Source organism: Lithobates pipiens, unplaced genomic scaffold (assembly GCF_037356315.1).
Source record: "Lithobates pipiens isolate NorthernLeopardFrog02 unplaced genomic scaffold, aLitPip1_a1.2 Scaffold_13, whole genome shotgun sequence".
Classification (NCBI taxonomy): Eukaryota; Metazoa; Chordata; class Amphibia; order Anura; family Ranidae; genus Lithobates; species Lithobates pipiens.
Genome location: NW_027507718.1, coordinates 385,268,109 through 385,282,157, shown reverse-complemented (window position 1 = coordinate 385,282,157; position 14,049 = coordinate 385,268,109). Strand labels below are relative to the sequence as shown.

The 14,049-nt window shown below is 41.2% G+C and overlaps 1 non-coding gene across 1 annotated transcript; it reads left to right on the top strand.

Annotated features, from left to right (window-relative positions):
* The first annotated feature begins 6,120 nt into the window (after positions 1–6,120).
* Positions 6,121–6,205, top strand: TRNAR-UCU (transfer RNA arginine (anticodon UCU)). Its single transcript is given in 2 exon segments — positions 6,121–6,157; positions 6,170–6,205. It is a non-coding gene; the product is annotated as a tRNA-Arg (tRNA).
* Positions 6,206–14,049: the final 7,844 nt, after the last annotated feature.

Below are 14,049 nucleotides of genomic sequence, written 5' to 3'. Positions count from 1 at the left end.
ATCTGGACCAGATCTTGAGCTCATCCCTATTATTTAGCAGTGACCATTATTCAATTGTGTTTATTTGTTACGACTTGAATAGTTCCTCAGGCAAGTTCCTCTAGCAAAGTCTTCAGAGAGGGCTCTGTGGCGCAATGGATAGCGCATTGGACTTCTAGTTGGTGTAGTAGTTCAAAGCTTGTGGGTTCGCGTCCCACCAGCGTCGGTTTTATATAGTCATTCTTCATAGTGATGCTGCTCTAATGCTTTATAAAGTAATGGATTACATTCATAAGGGAGCTTTATTGACGTGGATTTGCTGCACAAGTTAACGATAGAGCCTAGTGGTTTAGGTTTCTCTTGAGAGTTGATATCAGCAAAATTGGAAGTACCCTGTGCAATTCAGAGCAAAGAGAGGGAATGGTAAGCTAACCTGCGTTATATTGTTCCCTTCCCTCATGCCCGGTGCAAGCTGTAATTCTTTATGTACCCTTTTGTCAGCCCCACAACTATTTACTGTCTAAATCTCGCTACCTTCCCCACAATAAGAATTCCAAAGAATGCCCCATTTTTACCAATGACACCACCAAACTTCCACTTCACTCCCGTGATATCTCTCGACTATTGCAACTCCTTACTCTATGGCCTGCCTCTAAACAGACCATTCCCCCTTCAGTCTATCTGATTCGCTACTGCCAGTTGTATCCCCCTTACCAACCATTTACTAGTAGAGGTGTCAGCCACCCGATCTCTGCCAATCTCTCCTTGGCTTCCGTTCTCCCAACAAATCAAATTCAAAATACTAAGGGCATAAAAAGCTTCCCACAACCCTGCCTCTAGCTACATCATTAACCTTATCATATAGTATCAAATAAACCACCCTGTTCTCTGCTTCCAAGAACTCCTGTCCGCTAGCTCCCTCAACACTTCATCCCATGCTGTCCTCTGGGATTTTCCCATGGACTATCCCATCCTCTCAGATTCCCTACACCAATCTATATGGCTATTTCCCTGTCTGTATGCTTCAGGTGATCCCTGCAAACTCATCTATTCAGGATAGTCTTTCCTGCCATCACCTAATTGCTGAGCTCTTCCTTTCTCCAACAACTAATCAACGGTACAAATATTTCTACTTAACATGACCTCCGGTTCCCACTTAAATATCAAAAGATATTGCACTAAGGCACATGCCCAAGCAGGTAAATTTAAATCTTAAACTGTATCTGGACCAGATCTTGAGCTCATCCCTATTTTTTAGCAGTGACCATTATTCAATTGTGTTTATTTGTTACGACTTGAATAGTTCCTCAGGCAAGTTCCTCTAACAAAGTCTTCAGAGAGGGCTCTGTGGCGCAATGGATAGCGCATTGGACTTCTAGTTGGTGTAGTAATTCAAAGGTTGTGGATTCGAGTCCCACCAGAGTTGGTTTTATATAGTCATTCTTCATAGTGATGCTGCTCTAATGCTTTATAAAGTAATGGATTACATTCATAAGGGAGCTTTATTGACGTGGATTTGCTGCACAAGTTAACGATAGAGCCTAGTGGTTTAGGTTTCTCTTGAGAGTTGATATCAGCAAAATTGTAAGTACCCTGTGCAATTCAGAGCAAAGAGAGGGAATGGTAAGCTAACCTGCGTTATATTGTTCCCTTCCCTCATGCCCGGTGCAAGCTGTAATTCTTTATGTACCCTTTTGTCAGCCCCACAACTATTTACTGTCTAAATCTCGCTACCTTCCCCACAATAAGAATTCCAAAGAATGCCCCATTTTTACCAATGACACCACCAAACTTCCACTTCACTCCCGTGATATCTCTCGACTATTGCAACTCCTTACTCTATGGCCTGCCTCTAAACAGACCATTCCCCCTTCAGTCTATCTGATTCGCTACTGCCAGTTGTATCCCCCTTACCAACCATTTACTAGTAGAGGTGTCAGCCACCCGATCTCTGCCAATCTCTCCTTGGCTTCCGTTCTCCCAACAAATCAAATTCAAAATACTAAGGGCATAAAAAGCTTCCCACAACTCTGCCTCTAGCTACATCATTAACCTTATCATATAGTATCAAATAAACCACCCTGTTCTCTGCTTCCAAGAACTCCTGTCCGCTAGCTCCCTCAACACTTCATCCCATGCTGTCCTCTGGGATTTTCCCATGGACTATCCCATCCTCTCAGATTCCCTACACCAATCTATATGGCTATTTCCCTGTCTGTATGCTTCAGGTGATCCCTGCAAACTCATCTATTCAGGATAGTCTTTCCTGCCATCACCTAATTGCTGAGCTCTTCCTTTCTCCAACAACTAATCAACGGTACAAATATTTCTACTTAACATGACCTCCGGTTCCCACTTAAATATCAAAAGATATTGCACTAAGGCACATGCCCAAGCAGGTAAATTTAAATCTTAAACTGTATCTGGACCAGATCTTGAGCTCATCCCTATTATTTAGCAGTGACCATTATTCAATTGTGTTTATTTGTTACGACTTGAATAGTTCCTCAGGCAAGTTCCTCTAACAAAGTCTTCAGAGAGGGCTCTGTGGCGCAATGGATAGCGCATTGGACTTCTTGTTGGTGTAGTAGTTCAAAGCTTGTGGGTTCGCGTCCCACCAGAGTCGGTTTTATATAGTCATTCTTCATAGTGATGCTGCTCTAATGCTTTATAAAGTAATGGATTACATTCATAAGGGAGCTTTATTGACGTGGATTTGCTGCACAAGTTAACGATAGAGCCTAGTGGTTTAGGTTTCTCTTGAGAGTTGATATCAGCAAAATTGGAAGTACCCTGTGCAATTCAGAGCAAAGAGAGGGAATGGTAAGCTAACCTGCGTTATATTGTTCCCTTCCCTCATGCCCGGTGCAAGCTGTAATTCTTTATGTACCCTTTTGTCAGCCCCACAACTATTTACTGTCTAAATCTCGCTACCTTCCCCACAATAAGAATTCCAAAGAATGCCCCATTTTTACCAATGACACCACCAAACTTCCACTTCACTCCCGTGATATCTCTCGACTATTGCAACTCCTTACTCTATGGCCTGCCTCTAAACAGACCATTCCCCCTTCAGTCTATCTGATTCGCTACTGCCAGTTGTATCCCCCTTACCAACCATTTACTAGTAGAGGTGTCAGCCACCCGATCTCTGCCAATCTCTCCTTGGCTTCCGTTCTCCCAACAAATCAAATTCAAAATACTAAGGGCATAAAAAGCTTCCCACAACTCTGCCTCTAGCTACATCATTAACCTTATCATATAGTATCAAATAAACCACCCTGTTCTCTGCTTCCAAGAACTCCTGTTCGCTAGCTCCCTCAACACTTCATCCCATGCTGTCCTCTGGGATTTTCCCATGGACTATCCCATCCTCTCAGATTCCCTACACCAATCTATATGGCTATTTCCCTGTCTGTATGCTTCAGGTGATCCCTGCAAACTCATCTATTCAGGATAGTCTTTCCTGCCATCACCTAATTGCTGAGCTCTTCCTTTCTCCAACAACTAATCAACGGTACAAATATTTCTACTTAACATGACCTCCGGTTCCCACTTAAATATCAAAAGATATTGCACTAAGGCACATGCCCAAGCAGGTAAATTTAAATCTTAAACTGTATCTGGACCAGATCTTGAGCTCATCCCTATTATTTAGCAGTGACCATTATTCAATTGTGTTTATTTGTTACGACTTGAATAGTTCCTCAGGCAAGTTCCTCTAACAAAGTCTTCAGAGAGGGCTCTGTGGCGCAATGGATAGCGCATTGGACTTCTAGTTGGTGTAGTAGTTCAAAGCTTGTGGGTTCGCGTCCCACCAGAGTCGGTTTTATATAGTCATTCTTCATAGTGATGCTGCTCTAATGCTTTATAAAGTAATGGATTACATTCATAAGGGAGCTTTATTGACGTGGATTTGCTGCACAAGTTAACGATAGAGCCTAGTGGTTTAGGTTTCTCTTGAGAGTTGATATCAGCAAAATTGGAAGTACCCTGTGCAATTCAGAGCAAAGAGAGGGAATGGTAAGCTAACCTGCGTTATATTGTTCCCTTCCCTCATGCCCGGTGCAAGCTGTAATTCTTTATGTACCCTTTTGTCAGCCCCACAACTATTTACTGTCTAAATCTCGCTACCTTCCCCACAATAAGAATTCCAAAGAATGCCCCATTTTTACCAATGACACCACCAAACTTCCACTTCACTCCCGTGATATCTCTCGACTATTGCAACTCCTTACTCTATGGCCTGCCTCTAAACAGACCATTCCCCCTTCAGTCTATCTGATTCGCTACTGCCAGTTGTATCCCCCTTACCAACCATTTACTAGTAGAGGTGTCAGCCACCCGATCTCTGCCAATCTCTCCTTGGCTTCCGTTCTCCCAACAAATCAAATTCAAAATACTAAGGGCATAAAAAGCTTCCCACAACTCTGCCTCTAGCTACATCATTAACCTTATCATATAGTATCAAATAAACCACCCTGTTCTCTGCTTCCAAGAACTCCTGTTCGCTAGCTCCCTCAACACTTCATCCCATGCTGTCCTCTGGGATTTTCCCATGGACTATCCCATCCTCTCAGATTCCCTACACCAATCTATATGGCTATTTCCCTGTCTGTATGCTTCAGGTGATCCCTGCAAACTCATCTATTCAGGATAGTCTTTCCTGCCATCACCTAATTGCTGAGCTCTTCCTTTCTCCAACAACTAATCAACGGTACAAATATTTCTACTTAACATGACCTCCGGTTCCCACTTAAATATCAAAAGATATTGCACTAAGGCACATGCCCAAGCAGGTAAATTTAAATCTTAAACTGTATCTGGACCAGATCTTGAGCTCATCCCTATTATTTAGCAGTGACCATTATTCAATTGTGTTTATTTGTTACGACTTGAATAGTTCCTCAGGCAAGTTCCTCTAACAACGTCTTCAGAGAGGGCTCTGTGGCGCAATGGATAGCGCATTGGACTTCTAGTTGGTGTAGTAGTTCAAAGGTTGTGGGTTCGCGTCCCACCAGAGTCGGTTTTATATAGTCATTCTTCATAGTGATGCTGCTCTAATGCTTTATAAAGTAATCGATTACATTCATAAGGGAGCTTTATTGACGTGGATTTGCTGCACAAGTTAACGATAGAGCCTAGTGGTTTAGGCTTCTCTTGAGAGTTGATATCAGCAAAATTGGAAGTACCCTGTGCAATTCAGAGCAAAGAGAGGGAATGGTAAGCTAACCTGCGTTATATTGTTCCCTTCCCTCATGCCCGGTGCAAGCTGTAATTCTTTATGTACCCTTTTGTCAGCCCCACAACTATTTACTGTCTAAATCTCGCTACCTTCCCCACAATAAGAATTCCAAAGAATGCCCCATTTTTACCAATGACACCACCAAACTTCCACTTCACTCCCGTGATATCTCTCGACTATTGCAACTCCTTACTCTATGGCCTGCCTCTAAACAGACCATTCCCCCTTCAGTCTATCTGATTCGCTACTGCCAGTTGTATCCCCCTTACCAACCATTTACTAGTAGAGGTGTCAGCCACCCGATCTCTGCCAATCTCTCCTTGGCTTCCGTTCTCCCAACAAATCAAATTCAAAATACTAAGGGCATAAAAAGCTTCCCACAACTCTGCCTCTAGCTACATCATTAACCTTATCATATAGTATCAAATAAACCACCCTGTTCTCTGCTTCCAAGAACTCCTGTTCGCTAGCTCCCTCAACACTTCATCCCATGCTGTCCTCTGGGATTTTCCCATGGACTATCCCATCCTCTCAGATTCCCTACACCAATCTATATGGCTATTTCCCTGTCTGTATGCTTCAGGTGATCCCTGCAAACTCATCTATTCAGGATAGTCTTTCCTGCCATCACCTAATTGCTGAGCTCTTCCTTTCTCCAACAACTAATCAACGGTACAAATATTTCTACTTAACATGACCTCCGGTTCCCACTTAAATATCAAAAGATATTGCACTAAGGCACATGCCCAAGCAGGTAAATTTAAATCTTAAACTGTATCTGGACCAGATCTTGAGCTCATCCCTATTATTTAGCAGTGACCATTATTCAATTGTGTTTATTTGTTACGACTTGAATAGTTCCTCAGGCAAGTTCCTCTAACAAAGTCTTCAGAGAGGGCTCTGTGGCGCAATGGATAGCGCATTGGACTTCTAGTTGGTGTAGTAGTTCAAAGGTTGTGGGTTCAAGTCCCACCAGAGTCGGTTTTATATAGTCATTCTTCATAGTGATGCTGCTCTAATGCTTTATAAAGTAATGGATTACATTCATAAGGGAGCTTTATTGACGTGGATTTGCTGCACAAGTTAACGATAGAGCCTAGTGGTTTAGGTTTCTCTTGAGAGTTGATATCAGCAAAATTGGAAGTACCCTGTGCAATTCAGAGCAAAGAGAGGGAATGGTAAGCTAACCTGCGTTATATTGTTCCCTTCCCTCATGCCCGGTGCAAGCTGTAATTCTTTATGTACCCTTTTGTCAGCCCCACAACTATTTACTGTCTAAATCTCGCTACCTTCCCCACAATAAGAATTCCAAAGAATGCCCCATTTTTACCAATGACACCACCAAACTTCCACTTCACTCCCATGATATCTCTCGACTATTGCAACTCCTTACTCTATGGCCTGCCTCTAAACAGACCATTCCCCCTTCAGTCTATCTGATTCGCTACTGCCAGTTGTATCCCCCTTACCAACCATTTACTAGTAGAGGTGTCAGCCACCCGATCTCTGCCAATCTCTCCTTGGCTTCCGTTCTCCCAACAAATCAAATTCAAAATACTAAGGGCATAAAAAGCTTCCCACAACTCTGCCTCTAGCTACATCATTAACCTTATCATATAGTATCAAATAAACCACCCTGTTCTCTGCTTCCAAGAACTCCTGTTCGCTAGCTCCCTCAACACTTCATCCCATGCTGTCCTCTGGGATTTTCCCATGGACTATCCCATCCTCTCAGATTCCCTACACCAATCTATATGGCTATTTCCTTGTCTGTATGCTTCAGGTGATCCCTGCAAACATCTATTCAGGATAGTCTTTCCTGCCATCACCTAATTGCTGAGCTCTTCCTTTCTCCAACAACTAATCAACGGTACAAATATTTCTACTTAACATGACCTCCGGTTCCCACTTAAATATCAAAAGATATTTCACTAAGGCACATGCCCAAGCAGGTAAATTTAAATCTTAAACTGTATCTGGACCAGATCTTGAGGTCATCCCTATTATTTAGCAGTGACCATTATTCAATTGTGTTTATTTGTTACGACTTGAATAGTTCCTCAGGCAAGTTCCTCTAACAAAGTCTTCAGAGAGGGCTCTGTGGCGCAATGGATAGCGCATTGGACTTCTAGTTGGTGTAGTAATTCAAAGATTGTGGTTTCGAGTCCCACCAGAGTCGGTTTTATATAGTCATTCTTCATAGTGATGCTGCTCTAATGCTTTATAAAGTAATGGATTACATTCATAAGGGAGCTTTATTGACGTGGATTTGCTGCACAAGTTAACGATAGAGCCTAGTGGTTTAGTCTTCTCTTGAGAGTTGATATCAGCAAAATTGGAAGTGATAAGTACAGCCTTGTAATAAAAGACATTCGAAGATTGCATTCGGTCTGAATATATGTTTACTCAGAAAATCTCCATACAGAGGACCACTCCTGGCAAAATGAGGAGTTATGATTATGACAGGGTACACAGCTTTTTATGAAAAGATGATCACATTACAGTTTATGACTGGCAACCAACCAGAATAGAAACTACGCAATACATTCCTGGATAATCTGTTTCATATTTCAAACGGTCATTTTGGCGCTAATACAATAACACAATAACAAATTTAAAGGTCATTCTGACAATTTGGCAATTTAGATATTAATTACGGGAAAACTTCGTAATAACATTTGGAAACAATCATTTCGGGGAAATATTGTGTTATCATGTCACTTGGCTGAACATTGTAAAAAGACATATGTGAATAACAGGATATGTGTTGCAATATCAGAAGTACCCAAGAATTGAGAAACATTTTATAAAAGAAATACTTTTGTATATTGAAGGGGAACTCTAGACTATATACAGATATGTGTTGCATATGTCTTCATATCTTGACATCCCTCCTGTTGTTTCCAATTCTTTCAGGTACTTGCGCTCAAACTTCCTCTATATCTCTAGGTTGACCTCCAGGTATACGGGCCACCATCTCATGAGCGACTCTGACTCTTGACCTTCAGGGCTCAAAAGAACCAGTATTAGTACAAGCTTTCCAAATAGTGCTACAAGAAGTGGTAGCCATTTTCAAACAACACTTAAATAACATAGGTGCACATTTGATTACAAGGATTATAAGTACTATGATACCAACAATATAAAGGATAGCTTTCCCAGCTTCCTTCAACCCAAGCAGTTTCAGTATGCTCTCTCCAAAAATTGAGCTTAAGCTGCTGTACCTGTTCTACATGTGAAATGATAGCATCTTCTGCTTTAGTATCATTTCCAATGTAGTTACAACAGCCTGTCCCCACTATGGTGCATATTCCTCCTTGGCTTGCTGTAAGATAATCCAGTACCAGCCAGTGCTGCAAAATCTCCTTTTTAACCATTTTCAGTTCTGTGGCAAGCATCACAAAGTTCCTATCATATAATGCTGTAATATTATCGATTAAGTCAGCTAAATCAATAATAAAACTGAATGCCTTTTTGATACAACATCTATTTACCCATGGTATGGAGAATATTGGCTTTATCTCCCTGTCATGGGACTCTACATTAGTGTCAAAGTCACTAGTATAAGTGTTATTAGTATTTCCCTCAACATTAACTAGGGGTATCTCCATGTTAGTCTCAATGTTAGTCTCAATGTTAGTCTCACCCTCCTTTTTCATATCTGGATCTTTAACCTCATCATTATTATCTTCCTCCCTCCCAGGGTCTGACTGAGAATCTAAATCTCTTTTTAAAAGATGTATGGGGATTTTTCGGATTTGGGATTCCTTAAACTCATTGTTACTCATATACCAAGTGGCAGGTATTACTCTCCCAAAAATAACAAACCCCCATAGAATTCAAAGGGATCCAATTATACGCTTTCTTCCCACATATAAAGTAATAACCTGGGTGAGCTGCACAAGCCTTCTTGAAATTATACCCCTGCAAACACATTAATAATTTCATATTGTTTTGCCTGGAATGTTGTCGATGCGTGTAGTCATGTAGTTCCTGATATCGATCTGTGCTCCAGGCGGTATCCTTACCATCAAACCAATATTTGATCTCAGCATTGTCCATACAGTTAGAGTTCCCAATAGGTCTGGTAGTGCTTTGAAAACCTTGAGTAAGCAGCTCGGATGAATATTCTCGAGTAAAGTTTATGCAGACAGAGGGGATTGTCATTGGAGCATTAGTGAACAACAGGAGTGAAACAACTCTGTCAACCATAGTTCTGCTTACATCTTCAAAGTGTGCATTGTTCTCTATTTCAACCAATGTACTGGGAACACCTAATAAGGGTATAGTCTTATGTGATATAGGTGCATGTGTGCATATCCAGCAATTAGAAATGTTCAGTTTCTTTGCTGCTTGTAGGTGCATGGACACAAAGGAGTTATGAAAGGGTTCACCCAATTTAACATGATACTCATGAGTGTCTCTTCTTGCTCTTTGATTGGGATTACGGCTCTCTTCAGGTTGCAATTTCTCATTGAAAAGGTAGGTGTCATGTATCTTACCCTTTTCTTTATGGTATGTCCATTCGAATGCCATGACTGTAATCCACACCACCACTCCACCACAGAGGATAACGCTCCATAACGCCACATTCGGTCTAGGCCCCAGGAGACTCATTCTGGAGTCTTCTGGCTCTGGCACGAGTAATTGGCGGTGGTGACCTAGAAGGCAAGGGTAAAGGAGAATACCTGCTACCAGCAGACTGATCTGTATGTTCCTTTGGAGCTACAGTCTTTTTACAATGGGAACCATGAACCCAGTACTTGTAATCTTTCAGCTTCACCGCAGTTGGAGATACAAGAATGATCTGAAACGGACCTTTCCACCTAGAAAACAAAGTGGTCCGGGGTATTCGATTCTCGGATTCTTGATGTACATGTGTTCCTTCACTTGTATCCACTGGTTGTCCTGCTTTGGCACTGGAAAAGTCATCAGAAAACACATTCGCCAATTTGCGTAAATAGTCTATCATGGCAACTTGACCCTTTAGCAAATTCACTGTCTCTGGTGGCACAAGGGTTGCAGGAAGTCTCTTAGGCGGTCGCCCAAGTAGTATATCAAAGGGTGATAGTCCATGTTTCTCCTTAGGGGTGGTACTAATGGTAGCTAAGGCTATTGGCAGTGCTTCTACACATGTGCTTTTCCCATTAACAGTTATCTTGGCCAGATACCCCTTTTAAAGTTTGATTGCTGCACTCCACCATCCCGCTAGCTTGTGGCGTATATGGGGTGTGCAGCTGCTGTCTTATCCCCAGAATATTCACCACTTCTGCCATTAACTTGCTATCAAAGTGTGTACCTCTATCTGAGGAGAAAACAGCCCCTATACCAAATATTGGGATTAACTCTCTAATGAGACATTTTACTACTGTTCAGGCATTACTCCTGGCACATGCAAACTAAAAGATACTTTAGCCGACCACAAGGGGGCATATCTGAGAAGTCAATCTGCACAATTTGAAACGGCTCCTCAGTATGTGGAATATGCTTCATATGAGTGGGCACTGGTTTTGCAATGTTATACATTTGACATATTGCACATTCATTAATCTATTTAGCAGCATATGTATGAAAGCCTGAAGCCCACCAGTGTTTGTTCACCACCCAACACATCCCTCCTGTTTGAGACATGGCAAGGCCCATGGCTCAAAGCAAACAAATAAATAAATAGAGCTGGTGGAGCAACCATTTTACCCTTCATAGTCCACAGGCCATCCTCATCACAAACAGCCCCTTTGGAGCACCAGGATGGTCTGTGAGGTGAGTTTTCCTGTAAGGCAGACAAAATGTGTAAATCAACAGGTAAATCAGTCAGAAACAACATAGGCATGGCACCGGATCGCTATTCGCGGATTGCTCCTTCAGCATATTCATTGGCTTGTTACACAAAATAGGTAGTAAGGTTTACTATAGTCAGGTAGCCCAAGATTTGGGGTTGTCAGTAACATTTCTTTAATTTCTTTCTTTATATTCTTATTGCTGAGTCAGAATCTGTAGCAGCAGGCGTCTGGTCTGACCGCACTGCTCCCTCACTGACACGGAGCCTGTTGACCCCTCCCTTTCAGGAAATCCTAAGAACAGCTGCAATTTGCTAGCTGTCCCGTGCACACAGATAGGGAGAGATTAACCCATTTGCTAACTCATCACTTACTTTTCTCTAACATTTTATTGTTCACAAGCACCCTTATTCTTTGCAAATACGTTCCATACATCCACATACTTTCTTAGGACATTTTTCCATATTGGGCAGTTTTGCCACAATAGCTCTTATTTCACTAGGCTTCCATGGGACATAAACCTGAGCAATATTAGCTACATAGTGATCTCCCACTATACCACCTGGCAAGGCTACTTCCCTTAGGGGCATCTGCCCTAGTGGCTTTTCCTTTAATAGAGACCTAAGTAACTCTCTTGTCTCTCTTTTTCTTTCTGGAGTATGCAGTATCCCCAGAGTTTTCTGTTTTGCTGTCTTTTGCCTCGTTTAATTTGAAGAGCTACAACCTGCACTTCAATACTTTCCATATGCAGTGCTGTTTTCTATAGTGTATAAGGCTACTTTCACATACATTTACTATTTTTATCGCTGTCCTTATTAATCTCTTAGATTCTATAAGATCCACTATTCTCCACTATTCATTAATTCTAGCACTGGCTTCTTTTTCCATTCTTTAACTTCCTATAACAATCCTCCCATGAAACTGTTAACCAGACCATGTCTTTACACTTTCTTTTAATTCTTCTTAAATTCTTCTTAAATTCTTTTTTTGTGATTTTGCACCATTTTACATGATGCTTTAAAGCATCCGGCTCTCCACTTACCATCATCTTGATGATAGGAGCGCTTGGATGCAACTTTGCTACATTTAACCCTGTCTTCTTTGCTATTTTTAATAATTTCTTTGCCCTTTCTTTTGTTAACCCAAAAGTATTCATTACCGGTAAAATATTTTTCTCAAGCAAATTTCCCATTTTCTTTATATTTTATGTTTTTCCTGTTACTCTTTTCAGAAATGACAACAGTTCAGAGCTCCGGGACTGAGAGCTCTATTTTTTACTTCTTCCGGCTGTGTACCAGCAGCCCAGTACATATATTGAGATATCTCACTTCGTTCTACTCTCAGAAGGACGTCTCCTTTCTGAGTGGTAATAGGCTAGTCTGTCTCAACTCCCTATTCCAGAGAACATACAGCAGGTCATTCACCCATTTGTGGCTATCCGCTGAAGGCAAACCTATCCGCCTTAGGACCACAAACGTTTCTCAAAAAATCACACAAAAAATTCAACATTCACCACCTTCTATTCACTCATAGAAATTGTGGTACCTGCATTTTACACATCCCTTAATAACACAACTATATATATTGTCATTTCTGAGAGTAAAAAGTACGTACTTTTGCATGCATCAACTATAATTGGTACCATTATTTTTTCAGTAATCATACACAGACAGAATGCATTGAAATCCAAAAAAAAGGAACGTGTTACCTTCTGTATTCCACAAGCCCCACCCGGCTCCTCAAAACCGCACAGAAAGACAGTACTTTATAATAATGAGAAATAAAATTTTTCTCACCTGAGGCCTCTTTGTTGTCCCTCCTGTTGCGGGTTGAGAGCCGGTGGTGGAGCAGCAGATAAGAAGAACGTTGCAGGGTCACCAAATGATAAGTACAGCCTTGTAATAAAAGACATTCGAAGATTGCATTCGGTCTGAATATATGTTTACTCAGAAAATCTCCATACAGAGGACCACTCCTGGCAAAATGAGGAGTGATGATTATGACAGGGTACACAGCTTTTTATGAAAAGATGATCACATTACAGTTTATGACTGGCAACCAACCAGAATAGAAACTACGCAATACATTCCTGGATAATCTGTTTCATATTTCAAATGGTCATTTTGGCGCTAATACAATAACACAATAACAAATTTAAAGGTCATTCTGACAATTTGGCAATTTAGATATTAATTACGGGAAAACTTCGTAATAACATTTGGAAACAATCATTTCGGGGAAATATTGTGTTATCATGTCACTTGGCTGAACATTGTAAAAAGACATATGTGAATAACAGGATATGTGTTGCAATATCAGAAGTACCCAAGAATTGAGAAACATTTTATAAAAGAAATACTTTTGTATATTGAAGGGGAACTCTAGACTATATACAGATATGTGTTGCATATGTCTTCATATCTTGACACCATATCAATTGTGTTTATTTGTTACGACTTGAATAGTTCCTCAGGCAAGTTCCTCTAACAAAGTCTTCAGAGAGGGCTCTGTGGCGCAATGGATAGCGCATTGGACTTCTAGTTGGTGTAGTAATTCAAAGATTGTGGTTTCGAGTCCCACCAGAGTCGGTTTTATATAGTCATTCTTCATAGTGATGCTGCTCTAATGCTTTATAAAGTAATGGATTACATTCATAAGGGAGCTTTATTGACGTGGATTTGCTGCACAAGTTAACGATAGAGCCTAGTGGTTTAGGCTTCTCTTGAGAGTTGATATCAGCAAAATTGGAAGTACCCTGTGCAATTCAGAGCAAAGAGAGGGAATGGTAAGCTAACCTGCGTTATATTGTTCCCTTCCCTCATGCCCGGTGCTAGCTGTAATTCTTTATGTACCCTTTTGTCAGCCCCACAACTATTTACTGTCTAAATCTCGCTACCTTCCCCACAATAAGAATTCCAAAGAATGCCCCATTTTTACCAATGACACCACCAAACTTCCACTTCACTCCCGTGATATCTCTCGACTATTGCAACTCCTTACTCTATGGCCTGCCTCTAAACAGACCATTCGCCCTTCAGTCTATCTGAT